Source organism: Plecotus auritus (genome assembly GCF_963455305.1).
Source record: "Plecotus auritus genome assembly, chromosome: 6".
In the NCBI taxonomy this organism is placed as follows: Eukaryota; Metazoa; Chordata; class Mammalia; order Chiroptera; family Vespertilionidae; genus Plecotus; species Plecotus auritus.
The window spans coordinates 83,388,206-83,394,231 of record NC_137773.1 but is presented as its reverse complement, the minus strand read 5'-3'; positions in this window follow the sequence as shown (position 1 = coordinate 83,394,231).

Here is a 6,026-nt window from a genome sequence, read left to right as displayed (position 1 = left end):
GGGCAGTTAGGGGCAAACAGGCTGGCAGGGGAGCAGTTAGGCCAGCCGTGGGCAAACTACGGCCCGCAGGCCGGATCTGGCCCATTCGGCTATTCTATCCGGCCCGCGGAGCCGAAAGAGCGGAGGGTTCTCTTGCTCTCCCTTCCGCTCCTTTACTTTGAATTTATATTAGTTCACACAAACACTCCATCCATGCTTTTGTTCCAGCCCTCCGGTCCAGTTTAAGAACCCATTGTGGCCCTTGAGTCAAAAAGTTTGCCCACCCCTGAGTTAGGCATCAATCAGGCTGGCAGGGGAGTGGTTAGGGGGTGATCAGGCTGGCAGGCAGAAGCGGTTAGGGGCAATCAGGAAGGCAGGCAGGCAAGCAGTTGGGAGCCAGCAGTCCTGGATTGTGAGAGGGATGTACGACTGCCCGTTTAGGCCCGATCCCACTGGGATCAGGCCTAAACGGGCAGTCGTACATCCCTCGAGGGGTCCCAGATTGGAGAGGGTGCAGGCTGGGCTGAGGGACACCCCCCTCCCCTGTGCACGAATTTCGTGCACCGGGCCTCTTGTTTGTAGATAAAAGAACTGATTCAGGGTGGAGCTGGAATTGATCACAGATGTTCAAGTTTCAGGCCAGGTCCCTAACCTCAGGCCTGGCAAGCACTGTCCTCTGCTGGCTATCCTGGGGGTTGCAGGACTAGCTCCCAGTACTGTAAAAATCCACTATTGTCAAAACTGTTCTTTAGTCTTCTTAACCTAATCCTAATATATAAAAAGCCAGGGGCTGTCATGACTTAAATGACCAGACCAGAGGGACAACCAAATAGTAGGCTGCGTGGGGTGACCAGGCCGGCAGGGGGTTAGTGAGGGACGACCAAACGACTGAACAGCAGGCTGCGTGGGGCAACCAGGCCAACAAGGGGGGCAATTGGGGGTGACCAGGCCGGAGGAGGGAGGCAGTTGGGGGCGACCAGGCTGGCAGGGGGGGCAGTTAGGGGCAACCAGGCCAGCAGAGGGGGGCAGTTGGGGGCGATCAGGCAGGCAGGCAGGTGATTAGGCAGGCAGGCAGGTGAGCAGTTAGGAGCCAGTGGTCCCAGATTGTGAGAGGGATGTCCGACTGCCGGTTTAGGCCCAATCCTGGGGATCGGGCCTAAACCAGCAGTCAGAGATCCCCCAAGGGGTCCCGGATTGGAGAGGGTGCAGGCTGGGCTGAGGGGACCACCCCCAGGCACGAATTTCATGCACTGGGCCTCTAGTATTTATTAAACACCTACAGCAAACAAGATGACCGAGATCTCTAGATCAGATAATTTATGTTTAGGGTGGAGGAGGTGGTAGAGACTGATAATAAACAAGATGACAAGGTCAAAATATGGTTTGCTAAAAGGTGATACATTTTATTTTATTTTTTAAATATATTTTTATTGAATTCAGAGAGGAAGGGAGAGGGAGAGAGAGTTAGAAACATCAATGAGAGAGAAACATCGATCAGCCGCCTCCTGCAGGCCCCCCACTGGGGATGTGCCCGCAACCAAGGTACATGACCTTGACCGGAATCGAACCTGGGACCCTTCAGTCCGCAGGCAGACGCTCTATCCACTGAGCCAAACCGGTTTTGGCACGACATATTCATTTTTAGGTAACATTTCAAATACCGTTTCTACGTCCCACTGGCCACATTTCAAGTGCTTGGTAACCATGTGTGGCTAGTGGCTGCCACATTGCAGAGCACAGGTAGAAGACTTGTCCTTCATGGCAGAAAGTTCTGTGGGACCATGGCTGCTTTAGACTGCTAAGCTAGGAATTAACATTCCAGTCATTCATCTAGGCACCCACCCACCCTATCATAAACTATTGTGTGCTAAATCCTAAGAGTCAGGGGTGGAGAAGGAAGGAGACCTAGTTCTACCTTGTCAGTGCTCAGGGGAGGGGAAACGGAAAGCTCTGTCTCCAACCCCCTCTTCATCACAGGATCCCAAGTCCCTTCCCTGCTGCCCTCTCAGGCCCCACCTCTTGTCTCCCTCCACATACAGAGCAGGCCCCTAATCTGCCTTGATGCTTGTCACCTCCCTGTCTTTATTTTCCTTGCCCCTCTCCCCAGGAGGCTTCTCACCTCTGTATATGGTAGCTGCAATGATTTTAAGGGCAAAACATGGCAACAATGTGTCTTTCCATCAATAGGTTAAATAAGAAAATGACAAATAGCAATGGAAAACAGCCCTGGTTGGTGTGTTTTCTGGTTAGAGCACACCAAAGGGTTGTGGATTCAATTCTTGGTCAAGATCACATACCTTGGTTGCAGGTCGATGCTGCTTGTGGGAGGCAACCTATTGATGTATCTCTCTCACATCAATGATGTTTTTGTCTCTCCTTCCCCCTTCATCCCTCCCTTCCACTCTCTTTAAAAAGCAATAGAAAAAATATCCTCATTGTGGGGTGGATCCCTAGTAGGGGGCAGGAGGCAGCTGACTGGTGTTTCTCACATACAGTTTTTCTCTCTCCTCTACCTTCCCCTCCCTCTAAAATCAATAAAAATATTTAAAAAAACAAAACTTAGGCCAGGCTGTTGTTGCTCAGTGGTTGAGCATTGACTTACGAACCAGGAGATCATGGTTTGATTCCTGGTCAGGGCACATGCCCAGTTGCAAGCTCAATCCCCAGTGTGGGGCGTACAGGAGGCAGCCGATGAATGACTCTCTCTCCCATCATTGATGTTTCTATCTCTCGCTCCCTCTCCATTCTCTCTGAAATCAATAAAAATATTTTTTCAGCCCTAACCGGTTTGGCTCAGTGGATAGAACATCGGCCTGAGGACTGAAGGGTCCCAGGTTCGATTCTGGTCAAGGGCATGTACCTTGGTTGTGGGCACATTCCCAGTAGGTGGTGTGCAGGAGGCAGCTGATCAATGTTTCTCTCTCATCAATGTTTCTTTCTTTTTTTAAAAATTAATTTTAGAGAGGAAGGGAGAGGGAGAGAGAGATAGAAACATCAATGATGAGAGAGAATCACTGATTGGCTGTCTCCTGCACACCCCCAACCGGGGATCGAGCCCACAACCCTGGGCATGTTCCCTTGACTGGAATCGAACCTGGGACCCCCCAGGTCACAGTCCGATGCTCCATCCACTGAGCCAAACCAGCTATGGCTCATCAATGTTTCTGACTCTCTATACCTCTCCCTTCCTTTCTGTAAAAAAAAAAAAAAAAAAAAAAAAAAAAAAAAAAAAATCAATAAAATATATTAAAAAATATCAATAACTTGAAATAGTTTTAAAATATTTTTTTTTTCAAAAAACTTGGTGTGGTAAGATTAAAATTTTCTTAAAAATAAAACGGAGCCGAAGCCGGTTTGGCTCAGTGGATAGAGCCTCGGCCTGCGGACTGAGGGGTCCCGGGTTCGGTTCCGGTCAGGGGCATGTGCCTTGGTTGCGGGCACGTCCCCAGTGGGAGGTGTGCAGGAGGCAGCTGATTGATGTTTCTAGCTCTCTATCCCTCTCCCTTCCTCTCTGTAAAAAAATCCATAAAATATGTTTTTTTTAAAAAAAAGAGAGAAAAAATAAAACGGAAAACAAGATACAGCTTCATAATCAATTGTAGAAAACTATCTGTATGAGATTCCTATGGCTGCTGCAATGAATTACCACAAATGTAGTGGTTTAAAACAGCACATAATAATACACTGGTATGGAGGTCAGGAGTCTGATGCCTCAAGGTGCTAAATGCAGGGCTGGTTCTTCTGGAGGCTCCAGGGAGAACCGTTTCCAGTCCTTTTAAGCTTCTAGAGGCATGGCTTCCCTGGTTCATGGCCTCTTCCTACATCTTCATAGCCAGCAGCGCAGCCTCTTCAGTCTCTCTGACTCTGACCCTCCTGCTTCCCTGTTATGAATACCCTGTGATGAATTTGGCGCCTGGGGGATCTAGGGTCATCCCATCTCAGGGTCCTTAATCCCACCTACAAAGTCCCTCTGCCACATAAGGTGGCACATTCACAGGTCCTGGGACAAGGACGAGGATGTCTTTTGGGGCCGCTATTCTGCCTACCACAGTATCCAAGACATATTATGTGACAGCAAGGACCAAAACAGTGTGATCTCACTTATATGAAAATGCATCCACCCATTAATGGAACGAAGTGTATAAATGCAGAGGGAAGGGTCTGAAAGGAGACATATCAAACTACAAATGGTGGTTTCCTCTGGAGAGGGGATCTTGGAGAATGTTGTGGAGAAGGCCCTGAGACAAAAAAGTCAGAAGCTGTCCAGTGTCCCAGCAAGTCTTAAACCAATAGACACAATAGACATTAAAAGTTCATGGGGAGCCCAGCCGGTGTTGCTCAGTGGTTGAGAGTCAACCCATGAACCAAGAGGTCACTGGTTTGATTCTCCAGTAGGGGGCAGGCAGGAGGCAGCCAATCAATGATGTTTCTATCTCTCTAGTCTCCCTTCCTCTCTCTCTAAAATCAATAAAAACATTTTTTTAAAAAAGTGTCAGGGACAACTATTTTTTCCATTTTGTTATTCAGTCATTACAGCACCATTTGTTGAAAGACTATTTCTGTCCTCCATTTATTTAACCTTTGTGGTAAATCAATTGACTATATAAATGTGAAAATACTTTTTCTTTACTCTCTTTTGTCTGTTTCACTGTTTTGATTACCATAGGTTTATAATTAATCTTTTTTAATGTTTTTATTGACTTTAGAGAAAGGGAGAGAGATCGATTGGTTGTCTCCAGCACACTCCCTGCTGAGGATCGAGCCCACCAAGCATGTACCCTGAAAGGGAATCAAACCGGTGACCTCTCCTCTTGGTGCATGAGAGGACACTCAACCAACTGAGCCACACCACCCAGGGTTTTCTTAGTCATTCTTTTTCTTAAGAATTATATCACTTAGTATTAACTATTAACACTAATACTTAAATACTAATTCTAATACTTAATTCTAACTATTGGTTTTGCCTGTAATTGAACTTCACATAAGTAGGATCATACTGAATACACTCTTTTGTGCCTGGCTTATTTTGTTCAATATTGTATGGTGTAATTCATCCATTTCATTCTGTGTATAAGTAATTTGTTATTTAGTTGCTGCATAGTGTTTCATTGTGTGAATATATTACAAGTTATGTATCCATTTCTGTTGATGGACATTTGGGTTATTTTGGATGGATTTTGCTAATAAAATGCAGCTACTTTGAACATTCTTGTCCAAGTCTTTGGTGGATATGTCACTGGTTTCTTGTTGGGAACAGTAGTGAAATTGCTGGGTCACAGGGTTATACATATTTTAGTTTTAAAAGATACAGCCTAAAAAAAAACAAGATACAGCCAGACAGGTGTCCAATATAGCTGTGTAGTTTTACATTCCTACCTGAAATGTAAAAGACAGATCTGGTTGTTCCATATCCTTTCAACACTTGATGTGTGTATATGTAGGGTGGAGAGTGGCTGGGGAGGGGTTGATGGGGGAAAAAGGAGACATATGTAATACTGTAAACAATTTAAAAAAAAGAAGAGCAAAAACCATCCCCAAGACACTTGATGTCATTAGTCTTTCTAACTTTAGCCATGCTCATAGGGGTACAGAGGTATTTCATTGTGGTTTAAATTTATATTTCCCTAATGACTAATGAGATGGAGCCATATACCCATTGGCCATTCAGATGTCTTCTTTTGTGATGATGAGCATGTTCGTGTTTTACCATCTCTCGTGATTTGTAAGAATTTTTGTATTGTTCTTCTTGGTTTTCTGTTTTGTTGAGCCGTGTTGTGGCTATACTGATAAGTCCATTGTATTGCAAATGTCTTATCTCAGTTTGTGGCTTATTTACCCTCTGAATGGTTTATTTGTTGGATTGGCACTGTATGTATCTCGTTACCATTCCTGGCACATGGAAGGCCCTCAATAAATGTTTGTTGAGCCCTAGCCGGTTTGGCTCAGTGGATAGAGCACTGGCTTGGGGAACAAAGGGTCCCAGGTTTGATTCCGGTCAAGGGCACGTATCTTGGTGCGTGCAGGAGGCAACCAATTGATGTGTTTCT